General features: G+C 46.4%; 1 protein-coding gene across 3 annotated transcripts in view; it reads right to left on the bottom strand.

Annotated features, from left to right (window-relative positions):
• The window catches only part of RPS6KA4 (ribosomal protein S6 kinase A4), a 222,250-nt gene that overhangs the window by 176,384 nt on the left and 21,572 nt on the right, over positions 1-24,294 (bottom strand). The window contains exon 1 of one of the 3 annotated variants that reach the window (XM_069207159.1): positions 2,388-2,503. The exons of the other annotated variants lie outside the window; for them this stretch is intronic. The gene's annotated coding sequence lies outside the window, so the exon portion shown is untranslated. Of the gene's footprint in view, positions 1-2,387; positions 2,504-24,294 lie in introns of those variants that run through there. 3 annotated transcript variants of the gene reach the window in all.

Raw genomic sequence — 24,294 nt, 5'->3', positions numbered from 1 at the left:
GGATATTGAAACACCTAAAAAGGCTTCAAAAGGTGCAAAAATCCACAATTAAGGCTCTTTTCATTACAAAACATCTTAATATTGTAACGCTTCCTGAATAATCCATAGTCCCATCACATGCTGCTCAGTATTACTGCTGCTCAGTCAGAACTAGTTCACAGTTCGGTGTAGTAGTATTATTACAAACACCTTAACTGATGTAGTTCAACACATTTGCAACATACTTACATAAGCTATACACTACACCAATTGTGCCCTTAACTCAGGATGAAAACGTTGTATGTCTTGAGTGACTGGGACTAGATAGTCTTGTGTATTACACATTACAGTACAAGTGTTGGCCAGCCTTAACATATATCCTTTCCATGTTTGAATAGAGAAGGGCATTTGCAGGCAATATTGTGTTTTCTGACTGGATATGGCTTCTTTCATGGTGCGTGCACCTTGTACATTTAGTTGCAGCCTCTAAACGTGCTGTTATGTCGCTACTGTATGAATATTAATTAATTTTTGTAAAAGTATATTCGCTAGTCTAAATGCACATTCTTTGGTGTAAAGTTTACTTTATTGGTTCAAAACTACACTCGTTAGAATGAATGTACATGCATTTTGGCAGTCAGGGGTTTGTTGGGATACAGCTGTTAAAATCTCGAGATGCATGCATCCTTGCCCTAGATAGGAATTGTGTCTTTTACCAACATACCATTCTGCAAGTAATGCAATGGTATTGTGCGCTTGGAAAAAGTAGTGTGAACATAAGAATTACTATGCAAATGTGCTTAAAACTGTACCATCCTGGGAAGATGCCCAAATATATAGTAAAATATGTTTTTGAAGTCCTGGTGGGTTGAGATCACTGTAGCTGGCACAGTGTATTTTGTCCCGGAAATTAGAACCTGCAATTTCCAGTACTGCTTGGTCTACTTTCCCAAGCATGAATTATATTTCAGCATTTCCCATTCATTTTGCTAAAATTCCTGGAGGGAAGACCCATGTAAAGTATAGTAAGTAAGATAGCCACGTGGACCATTTTGTACAGGAATGACCGGTATTCTAATGTCCCTGTTGGTACAAGACAAATTACCTAAAGCCAGTAGTTTCCTCATATCCCTACATACTTTAAACAGTACATGTAAGATGAAAGCACTTTATAATGTGATCTACTGTTGCCTTAATGACCCCGGATTGATAATTAAAGTTAACAAAAACAATAAGGCTATAATAAAAATGAGTGCAGATAATTTTATATTAAGTTCTACTTATGAATCAGGCCGGGTATTTTCAGAATGTTAACACTTGAGCCTGGCTGGTATTTTATCTGGGAAAGGTGGCATCCCTAATAGCAAGCAGAGACCAATGTTAATGGCCAAGAGTGCCTTAAATTAAAATATTGTGCATATAGTGTCAAGAACGGTATCTTTCTATGTTATGCACGTACAATAAAAGTAAAGGGGTGCCACAAGTAAATTTGATAGGGGTTCTGATTAGAAGTGCTAGCTCCCCTCCCAAAGTCTGGGTCTCGTTGTGCCTCTGATCTGTACAGTGTCTTCAAAGCATGAGATGGTCACAGTCACAAATATTTTTGAGGCGCTTCTTTGGCCCCACACACACTTCAATTAAGGGATCAAGCAAGGCAAACAGGATCGAAAGAGTTAGTTTTAATCGCACGAATCACGATAGGAGACGGATCCGGATGCTGGGAGCTCAACTATGGAATACTTTGTATCCTTAGCTTGGGATCATTCCCGAGCTGACTAAGTTCAAGAAAAAACTCAAACATGTATATTTGGAAAGGCCTACCCATCCTTCCACGGCTGCGATAATTAACCCCCCCCCCCCCCTACCCTCTTCCAAGGAACAAGGCGTATGATGTATTCATGCCAATAGACCCGATTCAGGCGGGAGACTCCCGATTGTTGAAGCAAACATAACTGTTATATTCTCACCCTCCCGCCTTAGATTGCCTGTGCTTCAATAGGCGTCAATGGGGGAAAATACGTTCTCCCCGATTATTTATTTTAAATCTTCCACTTTACCCTTCTAAAATGTGGCGCCATGTATGCTGACGAGTCAAATTACCCAGCGAGGAAGGCCTCAAAGGTTTAGGGGTCAGGCGCCCCCAAAATCCTTCGCTCCCACTGTCCCTCCTCCGTAGAGAAATGGCAGAAAGTTCCCCAAAAGGTCTCGTCTATTCTGAACAGCGCTACGGAGCAGCCCGCGTCAAGCTTAACAAATCACCGAACACATAGCGCTGAGAGCACCGCGAGTGCGTGGACAGTACTGGATGCCCCCCCCCCCCCCCCCCCCCCCCCCCAGCTACACATCGCCCATATCACATGGATCAGACTTCATCGACTTTCTTGAATTAGATTGTGTCGCAGCACTACCTTTGCATGTCGCATCACAGGAAAGCTCTGCATTTGCTTACAAGAGCGCCACCTATGGAGTCACGGAGCGCCGGGGCCTGCAGTCTCCTTCGGCGGGATTTCCACAGGACATTGCGTGCTGGATTTGTCCATACGCGGCACCGAGGGTGGGGCTGCTGGCGCCTCGCAGGCTGAGCACCGTGGGCAGTGTCACGGTTCGACCCAGCCCTCTGAGTCAGGCCCAGAGGTACTACCTGATAGTCAGGCCTGCACCCTTGCCCAGTTCAGAACCGCGCCTCTGTATTTTTTTTAGATTGATCAGCACAGTACATGTACAAATAATGCCTGGAGCTTGCTTACTCACCTTGCTGAGGAAATGTTAACCGGAATCAGAAATAGTTTACTCACAGCTCCAAACCCTACACCCCTTACTAAGCAATCCTTCAAAAGAACGGTTGCACAATATGGACTTCTTAATGAGAGCCTCCCATCCTACACAAAAGTGCCCATTAATAACTGCCCTTTGGACGCCTCCCAGAGCGAACACGACGGTGAACTCCAAAATATTCTTAATAGAAGGCAACAGCACACTATCATTTATATAACAGCATCCGTAGGTCCCGATTACGAGGTGAGCGGAGCAGGGATCCCATGTACAATTCCGCTCAATCAGTGCTCTAAGTGGGATGAAAAACAAAAGTAGGTAGAGGGGTGCACTCAAAGGGGCGTAGCCTATGCAATTGATGGTTTAGCTTTTACATATAAACTAAGTTTCTGTGTTTTCTCTCTCACTTACAAGCACTGTATTTTCTTTATTTTTGTCTTGTCAATATTTTGGCACCTTCTTCCCTTATATTTGCATAGAATCACAATTGTTATTGGATTATGTGACTACTGCTCTGTAGAGAGGCCGATGACTGATGAGCATGCATTCTGAACGTATTTTAAAGCACTGACAGGCGATATGAGAAACTCCCACTGCCTTCAGCCTCAACTCCAGAGATCTCCATCGTGCCCATTATAAACACCTCGGTTCCAAGCATGCATTATAACACAGGGCTAATGGAATTACGTTATTTTTTAGACACTGCATTTCATCCCTCAATTATGAATTTGCCCTATTTTCCACATGATCTATAATCATGAGCAGATTTTAACAAAAAGAAATGTTTCTAGCTACAACACACAAAAAAAAAAAAAATACAAAAAATTAAGTGACACTTGCTAGCAAGTGGAGTTCATTCATAAAGCTTTACTGTAGGAAGTTGGCTCTGTATGTGCTATTTCAAAGTAAGGAATAGCATGCACAGAGTCCAAGGGTTCCCCTTAGAGGTAAAATAGTGGTAAAAAGAGATAATACTAATGCTCTATTTTGTGGTAGTGTGGTCGAGCAGTAGGCTTATCCAAGGAGTAGTGTTAAGCATTTGTTGTACATACACAGACAATAAATGAGGTACACACACTCAGAGACAAATCCAGCCAATAGGTTTTTGTATAGAAAAATATCTTTTCTTAGTTTATTTTAAGAACCACAGGTTCAAATTCTACATGTAATATCTCATTCGAAAGGTATTGCAGGTAAGTACTTTAGGAACTTCAAATCATCAAAATTGCATGTATACTTTTCAAGTTATTCACAAATAGCTGTTTTAAAAGTGGACACTTAGTGCAATTTTCACAGTTCCTAGGGGAGGTAAGTATTTGTTAGGTTAACCAGGTAAGTAAGACACTTACAGGGCTCAGTTCTTGGTCCAAGGTAGCCCACCGTTGGGGGTTCAGAGCAACCCCAAAGTCACCACACCAGCAGCTCAGGGCCGGTCAGGTGCAGAGTTCAAAGTGGTGCCCAAAACACATAGGCTAGAATGGAGAGAAGGGGGTGCCCCGGTTCCGGTCTGCTTGCAGGTAAGTACCCGCGTCTTCGGAGGGCAGACCAGGGGGGTTTTGTAGGGCACCGGGGGGGACACAAGCCCACACAGAAATTTCACCCTCAGCGGCGCGGGGGCGGCCGGGTGCAGTGTAGAAACAAGCGTCGGGTTCGCAATGTTAGTCTATGAGAGATCTCGGGATCTCTTCAGCGCTGCAGGCAGGCAAGGGGGGGGTTCCTCGGGGAAACCTCCACTTGGGCAAGGGAGAGGGACTCCTGGGGGTCACTTCTCCAGTGAAAGTCCGGTCCTTCGGGTCCTGGGGGCTGCGGGTGCAGGGTCTCTCCCAGGCGTCGGGACTTTAGGTTCAAAGAGTCGCGGTCAGGGGAAGCCTCGGGATTCCCTCTGCAGGCGGCGCTGTGGGGGCTCAGGGGGGACAGGTTTTGGTACTCACAGTATCAGAGTAGTCCTGGGGTCCCTCCTGAGGTGTCGGATCTCCACCAGCCGAGTCGGGGTCGCCGGGTGCAGTGTTGCAAGTCTCACGCTTCTTGCGGGGAGCTTGCAGGGTTCTTTCAAGGCTGCTGGAAACAAAGTTGCAGCCTTTCTTGGAGCAGGTCCGCTGTCCTCGGGAGTTTCTTGTCTTTTCGAAGCAGGGGCAGTCCTCAGAGGATGTCGAGGTCGCTGGTCCCTTTGGAAGGCGTCGCTGGAGCAGGATCTTTGGAAGGCAGGAGACAGGCCGGTGAGTTTCTGGAGCCAAGGCAGTTGTCGTCTTCTGGTCTTCCGCTGCAGGGGTTTTCAGCTAGGCAGTCCTTCTTGTAGTTGCAGGAATCTAATTTTCTAGGGTTCAGGGTAGCCCTTAAATACTAAATTTAAGGGCGTGTTTAGGTCTGGGGGGTTAGTATCCAATGGCTACTAGCCCTGAGGGTGGGTACACCCTCTTTGTGCCTCCTCCCAAGGGGAGGGGGTCACAATCCTAACCCTATTGGGGGAATCCTCCATCTGCAAGATGGAGGATTTCTAAAAGTTAGAGTCACTTCAGCTCAGGACACCTTAGGGGCTGTCCTGACTGGCCAGTGACTCCTCCTTGTTTTTCTCATTATTTTCTCCGGCCTTGCCGCCAAAAGTGGGGCCTGGCCGGAGGGGGCGGGCAACTCCACTAGCTGGAGTGTCCTGCTGGGTTGGCACAAAGGAGGTGAGCCTTTGAGGCTCACCGCCAGGTGTGACAATACCTGCCTGGGGGAGGTGTTAGCATCTCCACCCAGTGCAGGCTTTGTTACTGGCCTCAGAGTGACAAAGGCACTCTCCCCATGGGGCCAGCAACATGTCTCGGTTTGTGGCAGGCTGCTAAAACTAGTCAGCCTACACAGATAGTCGGTTAAGTTTCAGGGGGCACCTCTAAGGTGCCCTCTGTGGTGTATTTTACAATAAAATGTACACTGGCATCAGTGTGCATTTATTGTGCTGGGAAGTTTGATACCAAACTTCCCAGTTTTCAGTGTAGCCATTATGGTGCTGTGGAGTTCGTGTTTGATAGACTCCCAGACCATATACTCTTATGGCTACCCTGCACTTACAATGTCTAAGGTTTTGTTTAGACACTGTAGGGGTACCATGCTCATGCACTGGTACCCTCACCTATGGTATAGTGCACCCTGCCTTAGGGCTGTAAGGCCTGCTAGAGGGGTGTCTTACCTATACTGCATAGGCAGTGAGAGGCTGGCATGGCACCCTGAGGGGAGTGCCATGTCGACTTACTCGTTTTGTCCTCACTAGCACACACAAGCTGGCAAGCAGTGTGTCTGTGCTGAGTGAGAGGTCTCCAGGGTGGCATAAGACATGCTGCAGCCCTTAGAGACCTTCCTTGGCATCAGGGCCCTTGGTACTAGAAGTACCAGTTACAAGGGACTTATCTGGATGCCAGGGTCTGCCAATTGTGGATACAAAAGTACAGGTTAGGGAAAGAACACTGGTGCTGGGGCCTGGTTAGCAGGCCTCAGCACACTTTCAATTGTAAACATAGCATCAGCAAAGGCAAAAAGTCAGGGGGCAACCATGCCAAGGAGGCATTTCCTTACACAACCCCCCCCCAAACGAAAGAGGATGAGACTAACCTTTCCCAAGAGAGTCTTCATTTTCTAAGTGGAAGAACCTGGAAAGGCCATCTGCATTGGCATGGGCAGTCCCAGGTCTGTGTTCCACTATAAAGTCCATTCCCTGTAGGGAGATGGACCACCTCAACAGTTTAAGATTTTCACCTTTCATTTGCATCAGCCATTTGAGAGGTCTGTGGTCAGTTTGAACTAGGAAGTGAGTCCCAAAGAGATATGGTCTCAGCTTCTTCAGGGACCAAACCACAGCAAAGGCCTCCCTCTCAATGGCACTCCAACGCTGCTCCCTGGGGAGTAACCTCCTGCTAATGAAAGCAACAGGCTGGTCAAGGCCATCATCATTTGTTTGGGACAAAACTGCCCCTATCCCATGTTCAGAGGCATCAGTCTGCACAATGAACTGCTTAGAATAATCTGGAGCTTTTAGAACTGGTGCTGAGCACATTGCCTGTTTCAGGGTGTCAAAGGCCTGTTGGCAGTCCACAGTCCAGTTCACTTTCTTGGGCATTTTCTTGGAGGTGAGTTCAGTGAGGGCTGTCACAATGGATCCATATCCCTTCACAAACCTCCTGTAATACCCAGTCAAGCCAAGGAATGCCCTGACTTGAGTCTGGGTTTTTGGAGCTACCCAGTCCAGAATAGTCTGGATCTTGGGTTGGAGTGGCTGAACTTGGCCTCCACCTACAAGGTGTCCCAAGTAAACCACAGTTCCCTGCCCTATCTGGCATTTGGATGCCTTGATAGAGAGGCCTGCAGATTGCAGAGCCTTCAAAACCTTCCTCAGGTGGACCAGGTGATCCTGCCAGGTGGAGCTAAAGACAGCAATATCATCAAGATAAGCTGTGCTAAAGGACTCCAAGCCAGCAAGGACTTGATTCACCAACCTTTGGAAGGTGGCAGGGGCATTCTTTAAACCAAAGGGCATAACAGTAAACTGATAATGCCCATCAGGTGTGGAGAATGCTGTTTTCTCTTTTGCTCCAGGTGCCATTTTTATTTGCCAGTACCCTGCTGTCAAGTCAAAGGTACTTAGGAATTTGGCAGCACCTAATTTGTCTATGAGCTCATCAGCTCTTGGAATTGGATGAGCATCTGTCTTGGTGACAGAATTGAGCCCTCTGTAGTCCACACAAAACCTCATCTCTTTCTTTCCATCTTTGGTGTGAGGTTTGGGGACTAAGACCACTGGGCTAGCCCAGGGGCTGTCAGAGCGCTCAATCACTCCCAATTCCAGCATCTTGTGGACTTCCACCTTGATGCTTTCCTTAACATGGTCAGACTGTCTAAAGATTTTGTTCTTGACAGGCATGCTGTCTCCTGTGTCCACATCATGGGTACACAGGTGTGTCTGACCAGGGGTTAAGGAGAAGAGTTCAGGAAACTGTTGTAGGACTCTCCTACAATCAGCTTGCTGTTGGCCAGAGAGGGTGTCTGAGTAGATCACTCCATCTACTGTGCCATCTTTTGGGTCTGATGACAGAAGATCAGGGAGAGGTTCACTCTCTGCCTCCTGATCCTCATCTGTTACCATCAACAGATTCACATCAGCCCTGTCATGGAAGAGCTTAAGGCGGTTCACATGGATCACCCTCTTGGGGCTCCTGCTTGTGCCCAGGTCCACCAGGTAGGTGACCTGACTCTTCCTTTCTAGCACTGGGTAAGGGCCACTCCATTTGTCCTGGAGTGCCCTGGGAGCCACAGGCTCCAGAACCCAGACTTTCTGCCCTGGTTGGAACTCAACCAGTGCAGCCTTTTGGTCATACCAAAACTTCTGGAGCTGTTGGCTGGCCTCAAGGTTTTTGGTTGCCTTTTCCATGTACTCTGCCATTCTAGAGCGAAGGCCAAGTACATAGTCCACTATGTCTTGTTTAGGCTCATGGAGAGGTCTCTCCCAGCCTTCTTTAACAAGAGCAAGTGGTCCCCTTACAGGATGACCAAACAGAAGTTCAAAGGGTGAGAATCCTACTCCCTTCTGTGGCACCTCTCTGTAAGCGAAAAGCAGACATGGCAAGAGGACATCCCATCTCCTTTTGAGTTTTTCTGGGAGCCCCATGATCATGCCCTTTAATGTCTTGTTGAATCTCTCAACTAAGCCATTAGTTTGTGGATGGTATGGTGTAGTGAATTTATAAGTCACCCCACACTCATTCCACATGTGCTTTAGGTATGCTGACATGAAGTTGGTACCTCTGTCAGACACCACCTCCTTAGGGAAACCCACTCTGGTAAAGATACCAATGAGGGCCTTGGCTACTGCAGGGGCAGTAGTCGACCTAAGGGGATTAGCTTCAGGATACCTGGTAGCATGATCCACTACTACCAGGATATACATATTTCCTGAGGCTGTGGGAGGTTCCAGTGGACCAACTATGTCCACACCCACTCTTTCAAAGGGAACCCCCACCACTGGAAGTGGAATGAGGGGGGCCTTTGGATGCCCACCTGTCTTACCACTGGCTTGACAGGTGGGGCAGGAGAGGCAAAACTCCTTAACCATGTTGGACATATTGGGCCAGTAGAAGTGGTTGACTAACCTCTCCCACGTCTTGGTTTGTCCCAAATGTCCAGCAAGGGGAATGTCATGGGCCAATGTTAGGATGAACTTCCTGAACAGCTGAGGCACTACCACTCTCCTAGTGGCACCAGGTTTGGGGTCTCTGGCCTCAGTGTACAGGAGTCCATCTTCCCAATAGACCCTATGCGTTCCATTTTTCTTGCCTTTGGACTCTTCAGCAGCTTGCTGCCTAAGGCCTTCAAGAGAGGGACAGGTTTCTTGTCCCTTACACAGCTCCTCCCTTGAGGGTCCCCCTGGGCCTAAGAGCTCAACCTGATAAGGTTCAAGCTCCAAAGGCTCAGTTCCCTCAGAGGGCAGAACTTCTTCCTGAGAAGAGAGGTTCCCTTTCTTTTGCTGTGTTGCAGTTGGTTTCCCAACTGACTTTCCTGTTCTCTTGGTAGGCTGGGCCATTCTTCCAGACTCCAGCTCTACTTGTTCACCCTGTGCCTTGCATTGTGCTCTTGTTTTCACACACACCAGTTCAGGGATACCCAGCATTGCTGCATGGGTTTTTAGTTCTACCTCAGCCCATGCTGAGGACTCCAGGTCATTTCCAAGCAGACAGTCCACTGGGATATTTGAGGAGACCACCACCTGTTTCAGGCCATTGACCCCTCCCCATTCTAAAGTAACCATTGCCATGGGATGTACTTTTCTCTGATTGTCAGCGTTGGTGACTGTGTAAGTTTTTCCAGTCAGGTATTGGCCAGGGGAAACCAGTTTCTCTGTCACCATGGTGACACTGGCACCTGTATCCCTCAGGCCCTCTATTCTAGTCCCATTAATTAAGAGTTGCTGTCTGTATTTTTGCATGTTAGGCGGCCAGACAGCTAGTGTGGCTAAATCCACCCCACCCTCAGAAACTAGAGTAGCTTCAGTGTGGACCCTGATTTGCTCTGGGCACACTGTTGATCCCACTTGGAGACTAGCCATACCAGTGTTACCTGGATGGGAGTTTGGAGTGGAACCTTTCTTGGGACAGGCCTTGTCTCCAGTTTGGTGTCCATGCTGTTTACAGCTATGACACCAGGCCTTTTTGGGATCAAAGTTTTTACCCTTGTACCCATTGTTTTGTGAAGAGGCTCTGGGCCCACCCTCCTGTGCAGGTTTTTGGGGGCCTGTAGAAGACTCTTTACTATTTTTAGTTTTGGTTGTCTCATCACCCTTCCCCTGGGGAGTCTTTGTGACCCCTTTCTTTTGGTCACCCCCTGTTGAAGTCTTGGACACCCTTGTCTTGACCCAATGGTCCGCCTTCTTTCCCAATTCTTGGGGAGAAATTGGTCCTAGGTCTACCAGATGCTGATGCAGTTTATCATTGAAACAATTACTTAACAGGTGTTCTTTCACAAATAAATTGTGCAGCCCATCGTAATTACTTACACCACTGCCTTGAATCCAACCATCTAGTGTTTTCACTGAGTAGTCAACAAAGTCAACCCAGGTCTGGCTCGAGGATTTTTGAGCCCCCCTGAACCTAATCCTGTACTCCTCAGTGGAGAATCCAAAGCCCTCAATCAGGGTTCCCTTCATGAGGTCATAAGATTCTGCATCTTTTCCAGAGAGTGTGAGGAGTCTATCCCTACACTTTCCAGTGAACATTTCCCAAAGGAGAGCACCCCAGTGAGATCTGTTCACTTTTCTGGTTACACAAGCCCTCTCAAAAGCTGTGAACCACTTGGTGATGTCATCACCATCTTCAAATTTTGTCACAATCCCTTTGGGGATTTTTAACATGTCAGGAGAATCTCTGACCCTATTTATATTGCTGCCACCATTGATGGGTCCTAGGCCCATCTCTTGTCTTTCCCTCTCTATGGCTAGGATCTGTCTTTCCAAAGCCAATCTTTTGGCCATCCTGGCTAACTGGATGTCCTCTTCACTGGGGCTATCCTCAGTGATTTCAGAGGTGTTGGTCTCTCCTGTGAGGGAACCAGCATCTCTGACTATTATTTTAGGAGTCAGGGTTTGAGGGACCCTGTTCTCCCTAGATAGGACTGGTAGGGGGGAATTGTCCTCCAAGTCACTATCCTCTTCCTCTGAGTTGCCACCCTCAGAGGGGTTGGCCTTTTCAAACTCTGCCAAAAGCTCCTGGAGCTGTATTTTGGTAGGTTTGGGGCCCATTGTTATTTTCTTTATTTTACAGAGTGACCTTAGCTCCCTCATCTTAAGATGGAGGTAAGGTGTGGTGTCGAGTTCCACCACAGTCACATCTGTGCTAGACATTTTGCTTCTAAAAGTTGGAATACTTTTTAAGAATCTACAACTGGTTCTAGAATCTAATTCAAACTTTTACAAACTTTTAAACTCTAAAAGAGATGCTAAACAGGATCTAACACAAGGCCCTAGCAGGTCTTTTAAGAATTTAGAAAACTTTTCAAATTGCAAAAATCAATTTCTAATGACAATTTTGGAATTTGTCGTGCGATCAGGTATTGGCTGAGTAGTCCAGCAAATGCAAAGTCTTGTACCCCACCGCTGATCCACCAATGTAGGAAGTTGGCTCTGTATGTGCTATTTCAAAGTAAGGAATAGCATGCACAGAGTCCAAGGGTTCCCCTTAGAGGTAAAATAGTGGTAAAAAGAGATAATACTAATGCTCTATTTTGTGGTAGTGTGGTCGAGCAGTAGGCTTATCCAAGGAGTAGTGTTAAGCATTTGTTGTACATACACAGACAATAAATGAGGTACACACACTCAGAGACAAATCCAGCCAATAGGTTTTTGTATAGAAAAATATCTTTTCTTAGTTTATTTTAAGAACCACAGGTTCAAATTCTACATGTAATATCTCATTCGAAAGGTATTGCAGGTAAGTACTTTAGGAACTTCAAATCATCAAAATTGCATGTATACTTTTCAAGTTATTCACAAATAGCTGTTTTAAAAGTGGACACTTAGTGCAATTTTCACAGTTCCTAGGGGAGGTAAGTATTTGTTAGGTTAACCAGGTAAGTAAGACACTTACAGGGCTCAGTTCTTGGTCCAAGGTAGCCCACCGTTGGGGGTTCAGAGCAACCCCAAAGTCACCACACCAGCAGCTCAGGGCCGGTCAGGTGCAGAGTTCAAAGTGGTGCCCAAAACACATAGGCTAGAATGGAGAGAAGGGGGTGCCCCGGTTCCGGTCTGCTTGCAGGTAAGTACCCGCGTCTTCGGAGGGCAGACCAGGGGGGTTTTGTAGGGCACCGGGGGGGACACAAGCCCACACAGAAATTTCACCCTCAGCGGCGCGGGGGCGGCCGGGTGCAGTGTAGAAACAAGCGTCGGGTTCGCAATGTTAGTCTATGAGAGATCTCGGGATCTCTTCAGCGCTGCAGGCAGGCAAGGGGGGGGTTCCTCGGGGAAACCTCCACTTGGGCAAGGGAGAGGGACTCCTGGGGGTCACTTCTCCAGTGAAAGTCCGGTCCTTCGGGTCCTGGGGGCTGCGGGTGCAGGGTCTCTCCCAGGCGTCGGGACTTTAGGTTCAAAGAGTCGCGGTCAGGGGAAGCCTCGGGATTCCCTCTGCAGGCGGCGCTGTGGGGGCTCAGGGGGGACAGGTTTTGGTACTCACAGTATCAGAGTAGTCCTGGGGTCCCTCCTGAGGTGTCGGATCTCCACCAGCCGAGTCGGGGTCGCCGGGTGCAGTGTTGCAAGTCTCACGCTTCTTGCGGGGAGCTTGCAGGGTTCTTTCAAGGCTGCTGGAAACAAAGTTGCAGCCTTTCTTGGAGCAGGTCCGCTGTCCTCGGGAGTTTCTTGTCTTTTCGAAGCAGGGGCAGTCCTCAGAGGATGTCGAGGTCGCTGGTCCCTTTGGAAGGCGTCGCTGGAGCAGGATCTTTGGAAGGCAGGAGACAGGCCGGTGAGTTTCTGGAGCCAAGGCAGTTGTCGTCTTCTGGTCTTCCGCTGCAGGGGTTTTCAGCTAGGCAGTCCTTCTTGTAGTTGCAGGAATCTAATTTTCTAGGGTTCAGGGTAGCCCTTAAATACTAAATTTAAGGGCGTGTTTAGGTCTGGGGGGTTAGTAGCCAATGGCTACTAGCCCTGAGGGTGGGTACACCCTCTTTGTGCCTCCTCCCAAGGGGAGGGGGTCACAATCCTAACCCTATTGGGGGAATCCTCCATCTGCAAGATGGAGGATTTCTAAAAGTTAGAGTCACTTCAGCTCAGGACACCTTAGGGGCTGTCCTGACTGGCCAGTGACTCCTCCTTGTTTTTCTCATTATTTTCTCCGGCCTTGCCGCCAAAAGTGGGGCCTGGCCGGAGGGGGCGGGCAACTCCACTAGCTGGAGTGTCCTGCTGGGTTGGCACAAAGGAGGTGAGCCTTTGAGGCTCACCGCCAGGTGTGACAATTCCTGCCTGGGGGAGGTGTTAGCATCTCCACCCAGTGCAGGCTTTGTTACTGGCCTCAGAGTGACAAAGGCACTCTCCCCATGGGGCCAGCAACATGTCTCGGTTTGTGGCAGGCTGCTAAAACTAGTCAGCCTACACAGATAGTCGGTTAAGTTTCAGGGGGCACCTCTAAGGTGCCCTCTGTGGTGTATTTTACAATAAAATGTACACTGGCATCAGTGTGCATTTATTGTGCTGGGAAGTTTGATACCAAACTTCCCAGTTTTCAGTGTAGCCATTATGGTGCTGTGGAGTTCGTGTTTGATAGACTCCCAGACCATATACTCTTATGGCTACCCTGCACTTACAATGTCTAAGGTTTTGTTTAGACACTGTAGGGGTACCATGCTCATGCACTGGTACCCTCACCTATGGTATAGTGCACCCTGCCTTAGGGCTGTAAGGCCTGCTAGAGGGGTGTCTTACCTATACTGCATAAGCAGTGAGAGGCTGGCATGGCACCCTGAGGGGAGTGCCATGTCGACTTACTCGTTTTGTCCTCACTAGCACACACAAGCTGGCAAGCAGTGTGTCTGTGCTGAGTGAGAGGTCTCCAGGGTGGCATAAGACATGCTGCAGCCCTTAGAGACCTTCCTTGGCATCAGGGCCCTTGGTACTAGAAGTACCAGTTACAAGGGACTTATCTGGATGCCAGGGTCTGCCAATTGTGGATACAAAAGTACAGGTTAGGGAAAGAACACTGGTGCTGGGGCCTGGTTAGCAGGCCTCAGCACACTTTCAATTGTAAACATAGCATCAGCAAAGGCAAAAAGTCAGGGGGCAACCATGCCAAGGAGGCATTTCCTTACATTTACTGTTCACCTTTCTTTTGCTTATTGTTGTAATTTTGGTGTTACACTCATACTGTAGAGGGCAAATCTTTGCCCTGACAGAATTAACCTATGTAAAAGTGTAGGAAAGTACCCTCTTTTTGGCATGGTTACCCCCATTTTCTGCCTGATGTCAGTGTGTTTGACTGTGTTCACTGGAATCCTGGTAACCAGGACCCCAATGATTATGCTCTCTCGCCTCTAAATATTGTCACTACATACAGGTAACCCAGTATTTCACCCAAAATTGGCATACTGGTACCCCCTTATGAGTCCCTAGTATATGGTACCTAGGTATCCAGGGCATTGGGATTCCAGGGGATTCCTATTGGCTGCAGCATATCTTTTGCCACCCATAGGGAGCCCATGCAAACAGTTCTGCAAGTCTGCATTGGAGCCTGCGTGAAAAGGTGCATGCACCCTTTGACTGCCATTTACACTGCACCAGGTCACTTATAAGTCACCCCTATAGCAGGCCTTCCAGGCCTGAAGGTAGGGTGCAGAGTACCTGTGAGTGAGGGCACCCCTGCACTAGCAGAGGTGCCCTCAAGACCTCCAGGACCATTTTCCCAGACCTCATGAGTGCGGGGATGCCATTTTACACGTGCACATGACATAGGTCAATACCTATGCTGAGCTCCACAATGGTAACTCAGAATATGGCCATGTTTGGTATAAAACATATTATAAGCATTGGTTGTATGATTCCATACACTGTGGGGGCTCCTTAGAGGACCCCCCATTACTGCCATTACAGACTTCTGAGGTTTTCCAGGCAGCCCCAGCTGCTGCCACCTCTCAGACATATTTCTGCCTTCCTGTTGCTCAAGCAGCTTGTGCCCAGGAAGGCAGATCAAAGCATTTCCTTTAGGAGAGGGGTGTTACACCCTCTCCCTTTGGAAATAGGTGTTACAGGCTTGGGAGCGGTAGCCTTCCGTGCCAACTAGAAATGCTTTGAAGGGCACATTTGGTGCCCTCCTTGCATAATCCAGTCTACACCGGTTCAGGAACCCCCAGTCCCTGCTCTGGCGTGAAACTGGACAAAGGAAACAGGAGTGACTACTCCCCTGTTCATCACCACCCAAGGGGTGGTGTTCAGAGCCCCTGCAGAGGGTCCCTCGGTTTTGCCATCTTGGATTCCAAGTTGGCAGGGAACTCTGGGAGCATCTGAGTGACCAGTACCAGCAGGTGACGTCAGAGCCCTCCCCTGATAGGTGCTTACCTGTTTATCTGACCAATCCCCCTTTCAGGGCTATTTAGGGTCTCTCTCTTGGGTAGTTCTTCAGATTCGTATTGTAAGACTCCAGAAGGAATCCTCTGCATCCTTTACTTCACCTTCTTACCAAAGAAACTGCATCTGGACCCTCCAGGAACTCTACAAACTGCAACATTGTATCTTCAGCTCCTGCCAGCAACTGCAACTGTTTTCAGTCATGCATCCTCAGAGGACAGCCTGTCTTCAGCCTGCACCAGGAGAACAAAGGAATCTCCCTTGGAGTGAAGGAGTCACTCCCCTGCCTCAGCAGGCACCACTCTGCAGCGACGACCGGTGGCTTGGGTCCCCTCTCCGGATGAAGTGCACGGATCCAGCATCACCGGGGATGGACTAAAGTGGTCCCAATGTCCTACTGTCAGACCTTGGTGGAGGTAAGAGCTTGCTTCCCACTGCAAGACCGTACCCAAGTATGTTTTGCAGTTGCCAAGGCTTGTTGGCATCCTTCTACGAAGTTCTTCGCCACCGTGCAGCTCTGGCCCCCAGCACTCTATCCTATGATTCACAGCTTCCTGAGTGGTTCTTCGGCGGCGTGGGATCCCTTTGTGTAGCTGGAACAATGGACTTGATTTTACTGGCCAAGATATCCAAGCAGTAAAATCAAGTTGGAATAGGCTACAGTACTGTCGTACTCCATTCTCCTGCCAATTCAGGAATCTCTTCCAAGGTCCAGCCAAGCAAAATTTGTTCCTTCCCTTTCCCACCCCCATCACCCTACCACTGCCGGTAGTGCTACCCTTTTTCAGGTCCCCTGCTTAGTATTTTAGCCATTTGTTCACCAATAATCTGAGCTTGCCCTCAGGAGTCCCAGAAGGAAGGTACACTTTCCTTTGTGTTTTTTTGTCTTTCTTGATGGTTTCAGTTTGGTAAGATTGTTCAAGGCATTAAAGTGCTTTCTGGTGAGAGGTCCCTGAAGAGTCCAAGTGAGATTTGAATAGCTGCAGGGTACATTTTAAATGTCATCCTGTCTAATTTGATAACCCATGTATTAGTGACTAAGTTCAAAGTAATGTCTGCAATCACACTACAATGGTAAAAATCTGAGCCAGGAAGCACATAAGGTTTTATAAGGCCGATGATACACAACTCTACCTGAAATTCTCCTCTGCTCCAGACATCCAACACCTCAAACTCTGACTTTGTGATTCAGAACTTAATGTCCAATGATTACCTAAAGCTCAGCTCAACTCATTTGAGACAGAATTCCATTTACTTGTGAAGAGTAGCAAGCAAGAACTAGTACAAACCTGGCTCAATCTCATGACGCCTGTCAGCTATGAACCCCAGCTTTCACCTTATGCCACTTCACTTGAATTCACCCTGGACACCAACCCCACCCTCAAGGAACAAACTGCCCAAAACAAAGAAGGCTGGGTGCCAGCATTTCTTCTGAGTGAAACTGTTTCCTCAAGAAAGCTATGTCAGAGCTCCCTTTGTAGCACTCATACTCTTGCATCTGGATGGTGGTTACACCCTGCTGTATGGCCTCCCAGCCTCTTCAGTTGATACAATCACATCACACCTATCCTGATGGAACTCCACTGCCTCCCCTTGACAGCCTGCACCATCTTCAAAATCAGCTGAATCATTTGCAAAATCTTCATGGTAGTCACACCAACTTATCTTATGAGCAAGCCCACAATCTTTGGTGACTCTAGGCACACCCAAAGTAAGGCCACTATCAGACTAGAGACTAAGAAGTGTAACAAGATTTGAAAAAAAGGTAGACAACCTTTTCCATTCTGCACTTCGTATATGGAATATTCCTGTATCCATTAGGACTGGCCCAGCATTGCTCCCAATTAGGAAACAGTTGAAGACTCACCTCTTTAAAGAGTACTACGTCACAATGAGCTAACAATATTATAACCAGCTACCTCTCATCACTCTTTGACTGTATGCTCATCTTTGACCAAAAGGGCTCCACTGCCTTTTTGATAGGTTCACTATACACAAACACAGTACAGAAACATACATACACATGCATTTTGAACGGTTTTCTGTCAGAATATCAGTAGAAAGAATAAAGTCTGACAGAAATAGTGTGCCCTAAATATTGTTTACAGACCATTTTTTGACAACAAAACAACGGTTCCATACTGTTTGAACATTACACAGATTTATTCCTTCCTCACAGGATACATGCTCCTCTTCTAAAAGGTTAAGCATGCTACTTTGTTAAGGACACGTTTCTACTACTCATACCCTATCCCTGTTCCAATATTCTTTCCCCAAGGACCTTTCACAATTCCTTAAAAAGCTTCCTCTTTGCTAGGTCGTAGCTATGGAATGTTCTGGTTTTCCCTAGTGCCATATAACAGTCTTGATGAACTCACACTTTACAAGCAAATGTTAACATAACTTCTAATGCGGTTACTTGTTTTGATAGGAAGGTTAATTCCACATGTCCAGGGATTAACACCGCTGCTACTCAAAGAGAACATATTAGCCCTTTGCAGTTTTTTACTTTAAAATTTTACATACAGGCCATCATGTGATGCATCTGTGGTTAGAGCCACTCGACACCGGGCACAAGTTATATTTTCTCTCTCTCGCACACACACACACCAAAAAACAAACACACACACCCGCACCCACACCCCGCACAGCATTTTTAGTCCTGTCTGCATTACTGTACAAATATCCCACTGCAGAAAAAAAACAAAGAACAACTGCTGTCTGTATATGGTAAATCTATGAGATATAGAATTTAATGTGTGGTTATTCAGTGTACTTTGAGAGGTAAAAGTCCCTCATCCATTTCAACGCAAGCACTCAACTGGAGACGGAATGATGTACCAAAGAGCCAATAATTTGAAGTGAGAGGGTTAAGACACCTGTAGAATAGAGCATATGTCTATCTAAGTGCGTCTTAAAGAACAGGTAATAATGTGCCTTTCAGACTGCTGCCCTGTCAAGCCAAACCTAAATGTAAATGGAGTGGGGAGGGGTAATTACCATAAACATTCCACATTGACATCACAGCATGTGATGTCACAATGCTAGAATACTGCTCATTTTAATTTCAGCTGCAGTAATTTCTAAAAAAAAAACAATTCATTTTCACCTGGGTAGTAGTCCGTGTTGTCAACTCAATAGAAATATTAATATGTCTCATACACAATTCTTATGCACGTCTCATATTTATCAGCACGTGGCATTGAAAGTGTACAAATAGTTTAATAATACTCCACCGCTGAGATTTCGGCATCATCTTGGCATCACAGGTTCAGATAATTTCAAGGCCAACTCATACTCTAATCCCACCAATGTCAACAAAAAGAGAACTGGGTTAGGCTGGCTAATAAAAGCCATGAACACAATTACTCCACTTAAGGAGCTATGGATATATACTATAGAAGACTTCACAAATCAGTCTCCTGGTCTAATAATGAGGTCTAGCCCTGGTGAAAAATCTTACCTCTCTGAAGGCCTGAGTGATGAGATCATGTTTTGGACTTGGCCTTTTCGGCAGGGTCATCCCCAAACCTTTTGGCTTAAACCTCCTGTTTTCTGAATCTGTTTTTGTTCGCTTTAGAACTCTGCAAACTTCACTGCTGCTAACCAATGCTGAAGTGCATGTGCTCTCTCCTTTCATTGCAAAATTGGTTTACACGCAATTTGCAAATTTAATTCACTTATACGCAGTGCTAAATTTGTGCTTGTTGTTTCTGATGCGGAGCACCGGCACTTATTTTTGAGGGCTTGGGCTTATTCTTCTGCCTCAAGTATTTGCTGCGAGCAAAAGGCACATATGGGAAAGAAGGAGGAAGGGAAAAATGAAAAAGCGTCACAAAGGGAGAAAGCAGAAAGCTGCAAGAGTGAGCTGAAGGCGCAGGGAGTGGCTTTATATGGATTGACGAGGCCCGAGATGGCTTCAGTATTACGCCGCCTCAGTATTCCGTGTTCACACATTTACTTGCAGCAGCCGCATGTTTAAGAGGAGGGCTTTGGGCTCCGGCACCTTTTTATTTACAAATCAAGCACTGCTCATACGTCCCTATTAAAGTGGCACTATATGTACCCATGGCCTGTAAATTAAATGCTAATAGTAGGCCTGCAGCACTCCTCCTGCCACCCACCTGTGTAGTCCTCAAAACATGACAAACATGCATCAAGCCTGCCACTGCTGCCTGTGTGCGCAGTTTAAACTGCCATTTTGACCTGGCAACATAAATCTTTCGCCAGGCCTAACCTTCCTTTTTACTGCACCTAAGTCAACCCTAGAGTAGGTCCTAAACAGCCCACAGGACAGGATGCAGTGCATTTAAAAGGTTGGATATGTAATATTAACTTTTGCATGACCTGCTAGTAGAACAACTCTTAAATCTATTTTTCACTACTGCAAAGCCTACCTTTCCCACAGGATAATATTGAGTTACCTTATTACATTTAGTAATTGATAACTTCCAATTGGGAGAAGGTAGAAATGTCGAGACGGGTGTATAAGGAATTGTAATTTTATACCCTCTTTAATAGTAGAGTAGAATTTTAAGGCAATTCTGAAATTGACACTTTTAGAAAGTTGGCATTTTTTTGCCCCAGCCATTTGGTGCCTGCAGCCTGTATCCTGGGTCACATGACTAGGTGTAGCTAGTAGTTGGCCTTTGTGTATTGCTCCCGAACATTGAAACAAAGGGTAAATGGGTGTTGGTAGATTTGATGGGGGGAGGAGCTGTCACCACACTTGCACATCACAAAGGCTCTGCCTTAGCACATTCACAAAGGGTTTCACACTAGTCTGTTGTGCCCCCAGAAAAGCTGAGCCAGGGCAGGGAGGCAAGAAGTACCAAACACCTCAGGGGTGGAAACTGCCAGAACTTGCACCTACTTCAAAACTGGCACCAGATACAAACAGTGGCCCCTCAAGCTAAACTCTTCAGTACACTACAGATACTACAGAAGAATGCTGCCCTGCTGCACTGCCGCTTGAGGCATGCCCCACTTGCTGAGAAGGAAGATTTGGCCTGCATCTTACATCCCAGGTTGGAGTGACCCCAACAGTAAACTGAATGACTACCTTTTCTGAGGTACAGGGTCATAACAAGCTGCAGAGTCCTCTCTGCATATTCCCAGATGACCTGCGGCCTAGACCTGCGATTGGAACTGCCTGAGCCCTCATAGCTTCTGCTGGAGTGAGTTCCCAATACATAAGAGGTGCCCCTCTTGTTCTGGACCCTTAGTTAGGCATCAGTTGAGCTTCCCCTCCAAAAAAAGCAAAATCTTGAATTTTGTGCTGTCCACGAACAGGCTCTTTCATACCAAGATCTTGCCGCCTGCGCTGACTGCCAACGCAAATCTCCAGTGAATCAGGCTTTTTGTGCTACAGCTACCGCCAGTGATGATCGGCAACATGAGATCTGCACTTTGCGCTACAGCTTCGAAAGCCTGCGGTGACTGCCAATGGAAATTTCCAGCAACAACTGTCAGCGACGGCCGACAGGATCTCTGCACTACAGCGATGATTATCCATGACGCCCAGCCTACTCTGCGCACTCCAGTGACAATCTTATGCAACGCTTTCCAGCTCCTCGTGGCAGTCTCCACTGCAAACGGAACCTTTTTTCCACCAGACTCTAGAAGGTAACTTTTTCAGTTGGACTATCCTGGTCCCTGTATCTGGCCTGCACTCTATTGCAGTCGGCCTGAACTTGTGACTTTCACGTGGTCTCTCATGGCCAGATATTCATGACAGGGGCTTTGTGCTTTTAGGAGCTATACTTACTTAAAGCTTTGAAATTGCATAGCTCCACTTCTACTGATTGGATTTTTGTTGTTTTGGTCTCAAAATAATTTAGTAAATTTGACTCAGTTTTTCTAACTTGTTGGATTTTTTTCCTTGTGTTGTGTTTTCACTTTATTACCGTTTGAAGTACAGCATAAATACTTTATACATTGCCTCCAAATTAAGCCTGACTGATTTTGTGCCAAGCTACCAAAGGGTTAAGTACAGTTTAATTTCAGCTTTGCTTGCTCTAGCAAGAATTGTGGTTGCTGCTTGAGTAGGGCCTCACCAACCCCCCAAACTAGTAATCCAATTTCCTACATCATGTAAATAGTATGCGTTTGCCCTTGAGACATTTAAAAGCTTTACGTCCATCCTGTCTGAGGAATTCTCAGAACTAAAGAGGACAAGACCGGACTGGCCATACTGGGCATTGGGTGTTTCCTCGGGCGGCAGGAAGGGTGGAGGGCCGGTTTTGTTACTGAGGGACCGGTTTTGCAGCAGTTTTCAAAGCACTGCAAAGTTCCCTGTACATCTCACCGTTTTCAGGCAACAATAAAAGCGCCAAGATAACTCTGGTGATTAATGTACCTGCTGGAGAGAGATCAGAGTTTTATTCTAGTGGCAGTTTTGACGCATCTATGGTACCACAGAGGTTTTATATGCTTGCAGCAAAGAACGTTTACTATGCTGATTACAAAGCAGTATTTTATGTGCATGGCTCAGTGGGATAACTGCTATTGTCGTAGAGAACCCTTTGTTACTGTGCAGTTCCTAAATTACGATCATAATCTAGCACAGTGAGCTACTGCATGGTACAGGTTAGAAAGTTTTTTTTTCCCCCAGGCTTTGATTATACTAATTTTGAAAAAAAGGGTTTGTTTGGGTAGAAATAAGTTATTTTGAAAGTAAATCCTGAACACTGTGTTATGTTCTGAATCCTGAGTTTATGTTTCCCCAGACCAAGCACTCTTAAGAAGTGAATTCTAAACCTTGTAGTCTCCTTGTCTTATGTAACATTTTCTATACACTGATTTACACACGTATGATTCATTGCCTCTGTATGTGTATGTGATGTAAAGCGCTCCAACACCCTATGCTGGTAAGACAGGCGCTATAAAACAAATAAATACATGTGAGAGAGGGGCTATGAAGACATGAGAGGCACTGTTAGAGGATGATGGCGAGGGAATCGCTGAAGAGCCCCAATTAAAAAAAAGCTGTATCCTGGTGCTCTGAAAGGGGATCATTTACTCTTCTTTAAAAACAAATACAACTGAATATATAATGTAAAATGTGTTGTGGAATGCCATTTTTTTCTAAATGTTCTTTTTGGAGGGGTGGGGTAAGTCCCATTGTAGTGGTATGGCTTGCTCTCCATGTAGCCTATGGGGGCTGGGCTGGCAAAACTGGCAAAACTTTTTAGGGCTGCTTTGGGCTCCCAGTCCAGCCCTGTATGCTGCCAGGATGTGTGTTGCGAAGTTAAAAGGTGCAGTGAAAAGCCAGACTGAAAGTGTACACAAAAGTATCACACAGGCCAATGGCCTTGGTAGTGTGACACAAAGTGGTGCTACTGCTCAGTTCATGTTAAATGGAGCCTTTTCCTCCTCCATCTGCCCCGGACTGATGGGGGCAGCATTCCCTCTCCAGAAACAGTCCAAGTAGACCATCCACCAGTCACTGTATCCAGACTCACCCCTCAAGGCCATTCGCCAAAGAAGTCTACTACAACACAGTATGTGTGATGCACCTCTACAAACCCTGATATATCACTTAGTCAGGGTCATCTGTGTCAATGACCTCATGATACAACTCCGCCCTCCAAGACGAAAACAATGAGTAGCCCCTATCAAAGCAAACGGGGATGATGGCAGTCGGACCAGAGCTCAGCAGGATGCCATGGGGCTGCGTGTAGGAGTGTTCGACAGCACTCTCTTCAGTAAGGTGGACCGTTGAGAATGCATGCCGACTTCATGGTTTTTCAATGCAAACGCAGTTCGGGAAAATGTGTTCATTTTTGTGTGGTTAATATTGGCTACTTTTGTGCAGCCTCATTCTATTAGCTGTGCTCGAGATCCAAGTGGGTCAACACCAAAATATTGTAGATGCGAAATTCATTGTGTTCATTGTTCTAGCCTTCTTTCCATATACTTACGGTTGGGATGACATGAACCCAATGTGCATCATGATTCAGTCAAAAAAGTTTTGGAACCATGCGTTTCTGCTAGTTACAGGTCATTGACACAGGATCGCAAATGGGACCACCTCAAAAGGGAACAGAATCAAGCAGCAATGCAGACCCAAACAAAGGCTCAGCAATTTTTACTTTATTTTTAATGAGATTTTCACACACAAACAAAAAACATGGACTTTGTACAATTCATGACAGGACTATCTTGAACAATTATTAGAGTCTAAAAAAAGCAATTTAGGATTACTGCTAGAGCAACCACAAACGATGAATACCTCTAATCTAACCATCCTCTTCTTTCTAAAATAGTTTGTAATTACTGCCATATGTTACCTCCTACCCGCAGTAATTATTCCCGTTTTTGCAAGAGATACGCTCCAATAATTCTTTAGATGAAAACATATACAATGTGCCTTTGCACAGTGGCTTCACCGCCAACTGATAAATCCTGCAAAGTGAGAATGGTTTCAAAAGTCATGACCTATCTAATTTCCTCAGGAAGCTCATCTCATGTCATCAGCAACCCATTTACCTATGGCACAAGCACACTGAAACCCCTTCCATGCCACTTCCCTTCTTATGTCCGCAAAATCCTCCCCACCTGTTAGAAATTGTTCCCACAGAGAGCTCGAAAAAGATGGCCACGACGACAAGAGTCCATACGAGGTTTCTTGCCAGGATAACTACCTCAACTTTCTCAGGACGGATATGTCTAAACAGTTCAGTGGTTGTTTTCCAGGTGTTTAATGGAGATCTTACACCCCAGAGTCAGGTGTGGTTGCCCTCTTGTAAGTGATTCATGAGTCGAAAAAGAAAAAACACTCAACTGCAGTGCTCTACAGAACAGAGTGAAGTATGGAAAATCAATATGCTTCCTTCTTTACATTGCCAAAAGCCACTTGTCATACTCTGCGATTCTTCCTGTGTCCAAAATGTTGAAATGCACCCTAGTCTACCACCCAGTTCAGTACAATGCCATCTTTGCCATATGCATTTTTACCGACTAACATGCAACCATTATTAGCA

Source organism: Pleurodeles waltl, chromosome 9 (assembly GCF_031143425.1).
Source record: "Pleurodeles waltl isolate 20211129_DDA chromosome 9, aPleWal1.hap1.20221129, whole genome shotgun sequence".
NCBI classification, from domain to species: domain Eukaryota; kingdom Metazoa; phylum Chordata; class Amphibia; order Caudata; family Salamandridae; genus Pleurodeles; species Pleurodeles waltl.
This window is presented reverse-complemented; position numbering and strand designations above follow the sequence as displayed.